Here is a 14,225-nt window from a genome sequence, read left to right on the forward strand (position 1 = left end):
AGTCACTTAAATCTACTTTTCACTTCCACTTTATAATCATAAGGGATTTGATTTAGGTCATACCTGAATGGTCTAGTGGTTTTCCCTACTTTCTTCAATTTAAGTCTGAATTTGGCAATAAAGATTTCATGATCTGAGCCACAGTCAGCTCCTGGTCTTGTTTTTGCTGACTGTATAGAGCTTCTCCATCTTTGGCTGCAAAGAATATAATCAGTCTGAATGCTGTGCCTAAATACTCCTAAATCTTAGTGATGGAGAATAATAAAAATTTATTTCTTACTCATATTGGCCAGAACTCAGGCCCATGGCCAAACCTAACAGCAAGTGAGGCTGGAAAATGTAATTTAGCTCTGTGGAGAAAAGGAGAGATTGATAAACACTTAGTAAAATCCAAAGGAACAGACCATAGGTAGCATAGAAAAGTTTGCAAGGAGACTAGGAGGTATGTTTCAGGTGATAGAAGATACAGGACAAAAGAAGATGGAAGAGAAAGCCTGTAATGCTATCCGAGGAAATTGTAGACCTGTAAGAAATGTTAAAGGAAGTTCTTTTGGTATCAATTAAAATGATTCCAGATAGAGTCTTGTATCTACACAAAGAAGCAAAGAAAACGGCGGAAAATGGAATAGATGAAGATAAATTTAAATGCATTATTTCTTAAAATATTTTTCTGCCTTGCTTTCTCTTCTCCCTCAGTTCAGTTCAGTTAGTTCAGTGATTCAGTCGTGTCTGACTCTTTGCGACTCCAGGGACGGCAGCATGCCAGGCTTCCCTGTCCATCACCAACTCCCGGAGCTTACTCAAACTCATGTCCATCGAGTCAGTGATGCCATCCAACCATGTCATCTTCTGTCGTCCCCTTCTCCTCCTGCCCTCAATCTTTCCCAGCATCAGGGTCTTTTCCAATGAGTCAGTTTTTCCTATCAGATGGCCAAAGTATTGGAGTTTCAGCTTCAGCATCAGTCCTTCCAAAGAAAACCCAGGACTGATCTCCTTTAGGATGGAGTGGTTGGATCTCCTTGCAGTCCAAGAGACTCTCAAGAGTCTTCTCTGATACCACAGTTCAAAGGCATCAATTCTTTGGTGCTCAGCTTTCTTTATAGTCCAACTCTCACATCTATTCATGACTACTGGAAAAACCATTGCTTTGACTAGACGGACCTTTGTTTGCAAAGTAATGTCTCTGCTTTTTAATATGCTGTCTAGGTTTGTCATAGCTTTTCTTCCAAGGAGCAAGTGTCTTTTAATTTCATGACTGCAGTCACCATCTGCAGTGATTTTGGAGCTCCCCAAAATAAAGTCTTTCACTATTTCCACTGTTTTCCATCTAATTGCCATGAAGTGATGGGACTGAATGCCATGATCTTAGTTTTCTGAATATTGAATTTTAAGCCAACTTTTTCACTGTCCTCTTTTACTTTCATCAAGAGGCTCTTTTGTTCTTTGCTTTCTGCTATAAGGGTGGTGTCATCTGCGTATCTGAGGTTATTGATATTTCTCCTGGCAATCTTGATTTCAGCTTGTGCTTCCAGCCCAGCATTCCTCATGATGTACTGTGCATATAAATTAAATAAGCAGGGTGACAATATACAGCCTTGATGTACTCCTTTTCCTATTTGGAACCAGTCTGCTGTTCCATGTCCAGTTCTAACTGTTGCTTCTTGACCTGCATACAGATTTCTTAGGAGGCAGATAAGGTGGTCTGGTATTCCCATCTCTTTCAGAATTTTCCACAGTTTGTTGTGATCCACACAGTCAAAGACTTTGGCATAGTCAATAAAGCAGAAGTAGATGTTTTTCTGAAGTTCTCTTGGTTTTTTGATGATCCAGTGGATGGTGGCAATTTGATCTCTGGTTCTTCTGCCTTTTCTAAATCCAGTTTGAACATATGCAGGTTCACTGTTCACGTCCTGCTGAAGCCTTATTCTCCTGGGATTCCAATTACATGCATATCATACTGATACTGTCTCACAGTTCTTAGGTGCTCTATTCTGTTTTTTGTTTTTAACCCATTGTTTTTTCTTTCTTGGATTTCAGCTTTTGTTGTTTCTATTGACCTATCTTCAAATTCACTTATTCTTTCCTTGACTATTTAAAGTCTATTTATGAACCCAGAGGCATTTATTTGTGCTATTGTGGTTTCCATTTCTAGCATTTCCATTTGATTCTTCCTTACACTTTTTCTCTCTTTATAGAAATTACTCATCTCATCGTGTATATTTCCCAGCTTTTCCACTAGAGCCTTTCAATAGTTTAATATGTTTAATAATAAGCATAGTTGTTTTAAATTCCCTGTTTGATAATTCTGACATTTGTGTCATAGCTGAGTGTAGCTATGACAGTAACAATCTGATTTTGTTGATTGTCTTGCCTCTTGACAACGTTTTTCTTTTGTCTTTGAATGTCTTGTAATTTTTTTATGAAATCCGGACATCTTGTGTAGGATGGTAGAGACTGAGTTAAACAGTTACATTTAGAAATGGGCATGCCTTTTCTTAGGCTTCCTGGGTGGTGCAGTGGTAAAGACTCTACCTGCCAAAGCAGGAGACACAAGAGTTGTGGGTTTGATCCCTGGGTCAGGAAGATATTCTGGAATAGGAAATGGCAACCTGCTCCAGTAATCCTTGCCTGGAAAATTCCATGGACAGAGGAGCCTGGTGAGCTACAGTCCATGGACTCGCAAAGAGTCAGACACAACTGAGCACACATATGTGCCTTTTCTTATTCTTAGCATTTAACGTGGGGAATTGAGTCGGCCTACTTAAAAGCTGAACCAGTCTGGGGTGTTGTTGTGATGGTCACCTTCAGTCCAAAAGCTCCAGTGTATCTTGTGTTTAGGTGGGGAGCTGGTCTGCTGGAAGGCTTGCTGCCCCAGTGTCCGCTCTGCCCTCAGCTTCAGGTGCCCCCTTTGCACTGTGCTTCAGTGGGGGCCTCGCCCCCTGCTTTCTACTTCCCTCAGCAGTAGACTACGGTCACCGGTTACCCAGTCTGGGAGAGCAGAAAGCATCCTCTGTGTTCTGATTAAGTCTCAGCTGTAAGCAGGCATTGTGTCTCTGGGTGCTGGGGGCGGCGCTTTCTCAGGTCATCCTTTACCTTCAGCTGCAGGCCTGGGCCCAGCTTGTATTCTTGCTCCCTGCTATGGCTAGAAAATTGGTTCTGTCCTCGCCACACCGCTTCTCCCAGCCGCAATGGCTTTTTCACCATGTCCTCAGAGTGGCAGGACTTGTTGCTCTTTGGCCAGTGTTGAAGGCTTTGTGTTCTGTAGGAGAAACAGAGGATGAGGATCCAGGTGGAGCTTCACGTGTCTCACGTGGCAGCTGCGTTCCTTTCTCCCAAGCCTGCAGCGTCTCTGTATGTGAGTCTCTCAGTCGTGTCCGACTGTTTGCGATCCTGTGGACTGTAGCCCGCCAGGTTCCTCTGTCCATGGAATTTTCCAGATAAGAATACTGGAGTGGGTTGCCATTCCCTTCTCCGGGGGATCTTTCTGACCCAGGAATCGAACTTGGGTCTCCTACAGTACCGGCAGATACTTTACCATCTGAGCCACTCTGACAGCCTGCAGCACATGGGACGCTATTTCAGGATTCTTGTCTTGCTTTAATCTTTCTTGGGTGTACCTGGCAAGGTCTGTGGAGAAAAGCCTGTGAGAGTGTGTATAATTCTCCTTTGTCTGTGTCTCCAGTGGTTCTGCATTTCTTGCCAGCCTAAACTCAGCCTTTAGCAACGTGTTGAAAGTTTTAGTTGAATTATTCTTATCTGGGTCTAGTGACATTTGCTCCAGATTACAGAGTGCTCATGTTTGTCTCCCTGGGGAGGTGCCTGTATTGTACATAAATTCTGTGTTAGTTGGTTTCTCTTCAGTTTCAGCTCTCTGCTGGGTTCAAGAGAACTTGTGGATTTGTAGGTTGTCCAACATTTTTTTTTTTTTTTGGTGTGAGGGTATGAGTAATATTTTTTCCAGTTTTCTGGGAAGCTTTTCCAGTTAACTGGAAAGCTAACATGTACTTCTTAAAAATATGATTTATCAATTCTTCCGTTTTATGAAAGTGTAGAACATTATTTCTCTTAGTGCCATTCTCAGACCATTTGTATCAGAATGGTAAGCTTGTTAAAAATGCTGATTCTAAAGCCAAATTCCAGGCTTATAAATCTGAAGATGTAAGGGGTTATCAAGCTCTCCAGGTAATGTTTATGCATCTTAAGTTTGAAAATTGTTGGATTTAATGTCAGCAGTAAACATCCATTAGCACTTTTGATGTATCAGGCATTTTTTCAAAGACTGTCCTATTTAAATCTCACAGCAAGCCTATGACATGGGAACTTTGATCATCCTCTTTCCAGACCATGCTACTGGATCTCAAAGAGATAAATTAACTTGAGCCTGGTAGCACAGCTGGGATGTGGCGGGGGCCAGATTCAAACTCAGGTGGACTGAGTCCAAAGTCCGAGATCTTTCAAAAATTGATATAATTCACATCTCCATCTTATATTTACAACCAGTAGTTTTAGTATATTCACAAGATTGTGTAACCATCACTGCTATCTAATTCTACCTTTTATTTTCATCACTCCCCAAAGAAACCCCATACCTACTAACAGTCATGCCCCACGTCCCCCATCCCTTTAGTCTCTGGCAACTGCTAATTTACTTCTTGTCTCTATGGATTTGTCTATTTGGGACATTTCATGTAAATTCAATCATACACTATCTGGCCTTTGTGTCTGTCCTTTTTTCACATGGTAATACCAGAGATATTAACCACTAAGTCAGAAACTTAGAAATGGGCTTGTTATCTGCTTAGACAAAAAACAAGCACCAGCTTGCTTGTGCAGGAGACAGGATAATCATGAAAACAAAGCAGGCATTCTATTCAATTTAATAAAGATTTATTGAAGACCGATGGTGCCCTGGGTCACACTGTGCCCCTTGAGGGGCGGATTCGCGTTTCTGAGCTGAGGTTTGGAATCGGGAGCGGAGGTCCACTGCCGAGCCGTTAGCTCAGGGGGCTATCCACATCCCATTCCCGCCCCAGGTCGGCCACATTCCCCGCCAGGCTCCTCGCTTCCCGCGGGAGGAAGCGGGAGGCCGAGAGGCGCCCAGGCTGGGAGAGAAGGGAAGGGAGGGGGCAATAGCGATAGTTCTTAAGGAGCTGTGTACCAGCAGCCGGTCTCGGAGCGCAGAGGCGCCAGAGCTCCCCAGCGGACGAGCCGGTCCAAAGCCTGGAGGGCCAACTGCCAGAGGGGGCGCTGCTGAGCACCGACGGCCACAGCGCGGCTCGGGGCGGGTTTTCTAACACGTACAAACGGAATCTAGAAAAATGGTACCGAAGAATTTACCTACAGGGCAACAATGGAGAAACAGACATAGAGGATAGACTTATGGACATTGGGAGAGGGGAGGAGAGGGCGAGATGTATGCAAAGAGTAACATGGAAACTTATATTACCATTTAGAAAATAGATAGCCAAGGGCAGTTTGCTGTGTGGCTCAGGAAACTCAAGTCAGGGGCTCTGCATCAACCTAGACGGGTGGGCTGGGGAGGGAGATGGGAGGGAGCTTCAAAAGGGAGGGGATGTGTGTGTACCCAGGGCTGGAAGAAGCACAAGCTGGAATCAAGGTTGCCGGGAGAAATATCAATAACCATGGATAGGCAGATGACACCACCCTCATGGCAGAGAGTGAAGAGGAACTAAAAAGCTTCTTGGTGAAAGTGAAAGAGGAGAGGGAAAAAGTTGTCTTAAAGCTCAACATTCAGAAAACTAAGATCATGGCATCTGGTCCCATCACTTCATGGCAAATAGATGGGGAAACAGTGTCAGACTTTATTTTTGGGGGCTCCAAAATCACTGCAGATGGTGATTGCAGCCATGAAATTAAAAGACGCTTATTCCTTGGAAGGAAAGTTATGACCCACCTAGACAGCATATTAAAAAGCAGAGACATTACTTTGCCAACAAAGGTCTGTCTAGTCAAGGCTATAGTTTTTCCAGTGGTCATGTATGGATGTGAGAGTTGGACTGTGAAGAAAGCTGAGTGCTGAAAAATTGATGCTTTTGAACTGTGGTGTTGGAGAAGACTCTTGAGAGTCCCTTGGACTGCAAGGAGATCCAACCAGTCCATCCTAAAGGAAATCAGTCCTGGGTGTTCATTGGAAGGACTGATCCTGAAGCTGAAACTCCAGTACTTTAGCCACCTTATTCGTAGAGCTGACTCATTGGAAAAGACCCTGATGCTGGGAGGGATTGGGGGCAGGAGGAGAAGGGGACGATAGAGGATGAGATGGCTGGATGGCATCATCGACTCGAGGGACATGAGTTTGAGTAAACTCCGGGAGTTGGTGATGGACAGGGAGGGCTGGCATGCTGTGGTTCATGGGGTCGCAAAGAGTCGAACATGACTGAGCGACTGAACTGAACTGAACTGATGGCTGATTCATGTTGAGGTTTGACAGAAAACAACAAAATTCTGTAAAGCAAATATCCTTTAATAAAAAATATATTAAAAAAAAAAGGGAAACTCAAAAAAAAAAAAGAGAGAGAGAGAGAAGGATTCCCACTCAATCTCAAATTCCCCAAACCTCAAGAGGGAGTTGAGCAGCCAAAGTACTTCTCTTAGGGAAACTTGGGCAGGCGTCCTTACACTGAGGCTTTTGTCCCTGGTGATGTTGGACTATTGATCGTGGGTCATGGCCAAACGTCAGGTATATGAGTGAAGCCATGGTTTCTTTCCCTTCAGAAATGATGATTTGGTCGTGAGGCAATGCTTTACAAGGCAATGCAAACATTCCTGGATTTGCTTTGTTTACTAAATGTGAAGTAAAGTGAGTTTTTAAAAAAAAAAACACACACACACATACAAAAAATTTATCGAGTATTTTCTATGAGCAAAGCATAGGGCTGGATACTCCTACTATTGGTACATATCAGAATTACCCTTAGAATGAGATACAAATAGATTTCTGGGTTTCACTCCCCAGAAAATCTGATTCTGGGGTCTGAACCAGGCCCCATATCCCGTGTTTCTAATAGGCACCCTCAGATGAGGATGATATAACTGGTTAGGGACAGGCTGGCAAGCACAGCTGGAGGATACTTCTCAAGTTTTAATGTGCATATGAATCACTTGAGGATCTTGTTAAAATTCAGAATCGAATTCATCCATCAGGCCTGGGGTGGGGTCAGAGAGTCTGCATTTCTAATCCCCTCTCAGGTGGTGCTAACCTGCTCTTCTGGGGACCACTTTTTGTGTGGCAAGGTTGTAGGGGATATAAGATCAAGGATAAAAAGCCCTGGTTTCCCCATAAGAGCTTATGGTAGCCCACAGAGAATCCTGTGTACAGCTGAATCTAAGTCAAGGGGAAGTAGGCTGTCTGGATAAAGACCCAAATATGCAGTGGATGAAGAACCCTCCCTCCTGTCCTTCACTTCATGTTCATAAGGAGACATCAGATAAAATGGTGTGTGCAAGATAGGGAAGTGCATTACATATCTGACACATATTTCCATCCCAAGTGCTTAATATCTTCAGGAAAAAATATTGACGCTAAAAAGGTAAGCCCTAATTTTCCAGAAAATTCACTGATGTGGAAAACCTCATTTCCTGATAATGCTGGGTAAATCTGTGTTTGTAGGGAGCTCCATATGTTGTCAGTGCTCATGAATTGTTCAGTTTTATTATCCTCATTAACAGGGATAATGCTTGCTTTTTAACAACCATGATCACCATCTGGAGTCTGGAAAATCATAGTCTGAGGCTCAGGTAGAAAGAGGAAACTGTCCTTACTGAGTCCCAGCCCAATTATTTCCCCACTGCCCCAGCCCTGTTTGTGTCCATTTGCTTGGCTGCCAGGCACATTAAAACCATACAGACAGATGTGGTGTTAGTTCTGGTTCGAGAGAAAATAGAAGCCAAGCAAAACAGAGCAAAACTCAGAGAGGGCAGGGAACATTGGCTCTGACTTCACTGTTTAATCTCATTCTAATCTGAACAAATGTTCATGAAGCAGCTTTCCACGTGTGTTCCCCTCACAGCCTTGGTGACCCCTAACTTTGCTGCTGGCATTGTGACAAGTGGACTGATGTGTTAGTCACTGCTTTTCCAGCTCTTGGGGTGAATGGGGTTTGAGTCTCTAAGTGTCTTCTCTTTGTTGCTTCACAGAGACGGATTGCCTTGTTAGGAGGAGGTGGATAGACTGCTAGAGTGCCTGGTAACCATAGCAACCACATATGCCTGCCCTGGTGGGCGCTTTAAGATGCCTCTCCAGACCTTTTCCAGACCTATCTTTTCAAGCTCTCTTAGCCTGTAACAAAGCAGCATTCTGAGACCATCTCAGCCCTAACAGGTAGGAGCAGCTCCAGAGTACTGACCTGCCTGCTTTTTCCTGGTACCTATATAATCAGCACCTCGTGGGGTAAGCACTTCTTCCCACCTGGAAGAACTGGGAAAGTGATGAGGCCAACAGAAGCAAAAGCTCGCTAAAGAAGTAAGAGACCTACTTTAATCACTAAAATCAGAAGAAGATGCAATGCTCATATTCAAGAATCACTCAAGCCATTGTAGGCAGTTATGCCTAAAAGGTTGCTCAGGGATGGCAGGCAGTTTAGTCAGAGAGAATTTTCTGGAGAAGGCAAGTTTCCAGCAGGATTCTGAGGGTGGAAAGGGGCAAAGCTTGATGGTGGTGAAAAAGGGGGATGTTAATAGTTCCTTTAAGGAGGTTGTGTGTTTTTCCAGGGGCATGGACGGGGGTACTGTGAGGCAGAGTGCGTGGAACAGGGCATTCGCAGCCACATGGCTGAGGTTTGCAGTCCTAATCCATCATCAGAAACTTGGCTGATTCCAGTGTAGGCAGACAACAAAACAGAAACCAGACTTCCCCAGGTTCCCTTGACTTTGCAGCCTTTCTTCCATGTGCAGTTTCCATGTACTCTCCCTGGCAGCCTCTGCCTTGCATGTAACTTCTAAAACACCAGAGCCTTTCCATCAATTGGTGCCAGATTGAAAAGAGGTTGAGGCCAGATATTGACTTTGCATTAATGGTTAAGGTGCTATTGGGGGTCAGCCAGATGAATTGTGGCTTCTTGACCATTTTTCTGCCAACATGTAAACACAGTGAATATTTACACTAAAGAAGTGGGAGGATGTGAGTGCTAGCTAGCTTTCACTTCCCCTCCCCCTGCCATTTCCTACAAATGTGGGTTTACTGTTGGTGATGGAGCAAACTGTTATGCCTTAAGTATAAGGAATATTTTATTGCAGAGGACACACATAGTGATGTTTCCAGTCCCAGGTACTATAAGGGGGAAGATAGAATTATGAAGTCTGGTTTTCACTATTTGTTCTCTGGGGGAGGCACTTATCACATTAGGCCTACCTCATATTGCATTTGATCCTGATTGGGTGAGATAGCGGTCCTGTCCTCTCTAAGTGGAAGGGAACTGTGGTACTTTCTTATGGATCCTATGTAACTGTCCTGTTACTTATTGGGTGACTTTAAACATGTCAGTCGGCATCTCTAGGCTCTGGTTTCCTCAGCTCTGAAATGAGAGGAGTGGGGGTGGAGGGAATTAGACTAGATGATAATAACCTCTTGTCTACTCCTAATCTTTTGTGACTTTCCTGGGTGCTGGGCAAGTTCTAATCATAGAAAAGCTTGTGAGCCCTTTCAGTCATAGGTGTTAGCTCCATCCTCTGTGACTCTGGGTAAAATGTGATATAAAATTCTTGGGAGGGACCATGAGCACATATCTAGCTGCATCCCTAGGATATGCAAGGCCCCAGAGTACCCAAGACCTAGCCTGAGAGGCAGCAAAGGAGTTCCCTGAGAGCAAGGAAAATTTATATCAGATAAAGTATTGCTATGTTAAGGGAACTCTAAAATAACTGTCTTAAAGTGTGGTTCTCCAATGTTCCTGTACCAGTAACATCAGCATCATTTGGGTGTCTTTTAGAAATGCAAATTCTTAGGACTCAACTTTACCTGAAGAATCAGAAACTGGGGCCAACAATCTATGGTCTAACAAGGTCTTGGGGGTGATTCTGATGCCTGCTGAATTTTCATAACCCCTAACCCGTAACACACAAAGATGATTCTATCATGGAAAAAGGAGTCTGGAGGAATTCCACCCTGGGCTAATAGAATGTCACCAGAAACACAAACTGATCATTCACCTGCTTTACCAGACTTGGCTCAGAATCACTTTGGCTTTTCTCAAAAAATAAATACTACTCTCAAAAAAACCCAATGGCCATTATGGACATTTAATATAATTCGGTTCATCTATTGAAAAGAATTCCCACTGTGAATTCTGAAAGTATTTTGAGCAATGACACCATTGTTGGACTAAAGGCTTGCTAAGTTAAGATGTCACTCACAAAGATATAGTCTTTAGTGTGTTTATTTAAAATTTAACCTCATTAATTCACAGTCATATGTCTTAACAATACAATGACATGAGAAGGCTGTATCTTACGGTCCTTCAGTATTCCCCCCATGACAGATTGCTGATGACCAAGTAAGCTTTCAATAAACAATGATTGAATTACACTGATGACTTCATAAGAGACTGAGCCAATACACAATTTGGGAAAGATGAGATCGAGAATCATACTCTTACTTGGATAACTAGAGCAGAGTAGACAGCAGTTCAAGATACTTAGACTCTCAACCATTTGGTTCTCGGTGGTAGGTTTTTAAAAATAATAGCTTGAATTGTGTTGATTTGAGCAGTGCACTGGGAGTTTTTTCTAATTTACTTTTAATTGGAGGGAAATTGTTACAGTGTTGTGTTGGCTTCTGTTGCCCCACAACTGAATCAGCCATGTGCTGTGCTTAGTCGCTCAGTCGTCTCTGACTTTTGCAATCCCACCAGGCTCCTCTGTCCGTGGATTCTCCAGGCAAGAATGCTGCAGTGGGTTGCTCTGTCCTCCTGCAGATCTTCCCAACCCAGGGATTGAACCCAGGTCTCCTGCATTGCAGGTGGGTTCTTCACTGTCATTTCCCCTCCCTTTAGAGCCTCCCTCCCCTCTCCCCATCCCACCTCCCTAGGTCATCAGAGAGCGCCAGGCTAGGCTCCCTCTGTTATACAGCAACTTCTCATCAGCTGTTTATTTCACACAGGATAGTGTATATATATCACTGCTACTCTCTGCATTTGTCTCCTCCTCTCACTGCATCTACAAGTCCATTCTCTACATCCGCCTCTCCGTTCTCTCCCTGCAAATAGGTTCATCAGTACCATTTTCTAGATTCCATCTATATTCATTAATATACAATATTGTTTTTCTCTTTCTGACTTGTTTCACTCTGTGTAACAAGCTCTGGGTTCATGCACCTCTCTAGAACTGACTCGGGTTTGCTTGTTTTTGTGGCTGAGTAGTATTCCATTGTGTACATATACCACACCTTTTGTGTCTGTTCATTCGTCAGTGGACATTTAGGCTGCATCCATGTCCTAGCTATTGTAAATAGTACTGTGATGAACATCGGGGTACATGTGCCTTTTAGAGTTGTGGCTTCCTCAGGGTATATGCCCGTAGTGGGATTGCTGGGTCATATGGTAGATTTATTCCTAGTTTTCAAAGGAGTCTCCATACTGTTCTCCATAATGGCCGTATCAGTTTACATTCCCACCAACAGTGTAGGAGGGTTCCATTTTCTCCACATCCTCTCCAGCATTGATTGTAGATTTTTCAATGATGGCCATTCTATCTGGTGTGAGATGATACCTCACTGTAGTTTTGATTTGCATTCCTCTAATAATTAGTGACATTGAGCATCTTTTCATGTGTTTATTTGGCATCTGTATGTCTTTTTTGAGAAATATCTGTTTAGATCTTCTGTCCATTTTTTTGATTGGGTTGTTTGTTTTTCTGATATTGAGCTGTATAAGCTGCTTATATATTTTGGAGATAGTTCTTTGTCAGTCATTTCATTTGCAATTATTTTTTCCCATTCTGAGGGTTGCCTTTTAATCTTGTTTATTGTTTCCTTTGCTGTGCAAAAGCTTTTAAGTTTAATTAGGTCCCACTTGTTTATTTTTGTTTTTATTTCCATCACTCTAGAAGCTGGGTCAAAGAGGATCTTGCTGTGATTTATATCAAAGACTTGTATTGCCTATGTTTTCCTCCAAGAGCTTTATAGTTTCTGGCCTTACATTTAAGTCTTTAATCCATTTTGAGTTTATTTTTATGTGTGGTATTGGCAAGTGTTCTAGTTTCATTCTTTTACAAGCAGCTGTCCGGTTTTCCCAGCATCACTGATTGAAGAGATTCTTTTCTCCATTGCATATTCTTGACTCCTTTGTCAAAAATAAGGTACCCATGTGCTTAGTTGCTCAGTCATGTCTGACTCTTTGGGACCCCATGAACTGTAGGCCACCAGGCTCCTCTGTCCATGGGGATTCTCCAGGCAAGAATACTGGAGTGGGTTGCCATACCCTCCTCCAGGGAATCTTCTCAACCCAGGTCTCCTGCATTGCAGGTGGATTCTTTACCATCTGAGCCACCAGGGAAGCCCAAGGTATCCACAGGTGAGTTTGTCTTTGGACTTTCTATCTTGTTCCATTTGTCTATGTTTGTTTTTGAGCCAGTACCATACTGTCTTGATGATTGTAGCTTTGTAGTATAGTCTGAAGTCAGGAAGGTAGATTCCTCCAGCTCCTTTTTTGTTTCTCAGGATTGCTCTGGCTGTTTGGGGTCTTTAGTGTTTAAATACAAATTGTGAAACTTTTTGTTCTAGTGAGCTTTTTGTTCTGTGAAAAATGCCATTGGTAGTTTGATAGAGATTGCATTGAATCTGTAGCTTTGGGTAGTATAGTCATTTTCACCATATTGGTTCTTCCAATCCAAAAGTATGGTATATCTCTTCATCTGTTTGTGTCATCTTTGATTTCTTCCATCAGTGTGAGGCCCAAATTTTAATCCTAGCCCTGCCTCTAGAAGAAGACAAGTCAAGTAACTCATTTTGTATCTTGTTTTCCTTGCCTTATGGGCAAGGAGGTTTTACAAATACAAAAATTGGACAAGGGGAGCTCAGTCATGAATTTGTTTCTGCTCCTGAATATGTATGCAGGACTTTCCCTTAGGAGAGATGGGCATGTCAAGTACCTATCCTCAACCTCAAAGTTCATCAGATTAAACTGTTTTCCATCAGTCTGTGTGACTCTGTGGGTGGGAGAATTGTGGGGTGAGTCTGAGGACAGAGAAGGACACAGTTTTCATTTCTAACCTAACTGAGAAGTCTTGGTGGTTTAGAAAATTGAAATTCCTTTCTTTCATTTTCACATACAGTTGTGGTTTCCACAAGAAAATATCAATGTTTCTGACCAATTCTTAATTCACAAAAACTGGAGAAAATCATGCCTAATTGCTTAGCCCCTCTACCTGTGGAGCAGACTAGAGGAAGCTTGTTGGTGCAAGCAGATAGCAAAGTCATTTCTAGATCAGACCTCCTGACTGCTGACAAGCAGATCAAACCAATAACCTTTAGCGAGTTCCTCCAGACAACTACAAGACTGGTGTAGCTGACACTGCAGATGGTCTACCCAGCATTCATTCCCTCTTTTTCTCAAAGGACAGAAATTTTTCACTGAGGGCAGCAATGTGCCCAGTTAAATACATTTTTAAGCTTCCCTTGCACCTATGTATACAGCCTTGTGACCATGCCCTAGTCATTGAAGTCCAAATGTAACCTTTGCATGTATCTCCAAGAAGGCTATTTAAAGGTAGCCGATTCAGCTGGGCCATGTGCCCATTTTTCATTTCTTGCCTTTACCCTCCTGCTGCCTGGAGTTTGCACGTGGAATCTGATGCTTCAGTGGTCATCCTGGACCCTAAGTGTGGAAGCCACCCACTGCGGATGATGGAGCAGGAAGCTGGAAGGAATCTTAGCTCTTGTTGATTTCATATCAGTCCTAGCCCGCCCCCTCACAGGCCTCTTAAGTGGGAGAATAACTTTTTGTGTGCGTTTAAGTCTCAGTTATTTGTAGCTTTCCATTATGTGCTGCATATCTAATCCCAGTTGATAAGGTGTTCCCTTTTGTCAAGAAACTTCATGTCTCCTGATGCAGTGTAGTCTGGCTTGGTCCGGTACATACATGTCCCTACCACAGAGTTTATCACTCTTGGGGCACAGTCACAGAGGATTGGAGCTGATGCCTGGGACTATAAAAGGGCTCAGTGGGTATTTTGATGATGAATGAGACATCGTTAGCACTCATGAGATGTTA

At 43.1% G+C, this 14,225-nt stretch overlaps 1 pseudogene; it reads left to right on the plus strand.

Annotated features, from left to right (window-relative positions):
* The first annotated feature begins 3,277 nt into the window (after positions 1-3,277).
* LOC122678323 overlaps positions 3,278-14,225 on the plus strand; it is a 36,334-nt pseudogene continuing 25,386 nt past the window's right edge.

The sequence above is a fragment of the Cervus elaphus genome, chromosome 20 (assembly GCF_910594005.1).
Source record: "Cervus elaphus chromosome 20, mCerEla1.1, whole genome shotgun sequence".
NCBI lineage: Eukaryota > Metazoa > Chordata > Mammalia > Artiodactyla > Cervidae > Cervus > Cervus elaphus.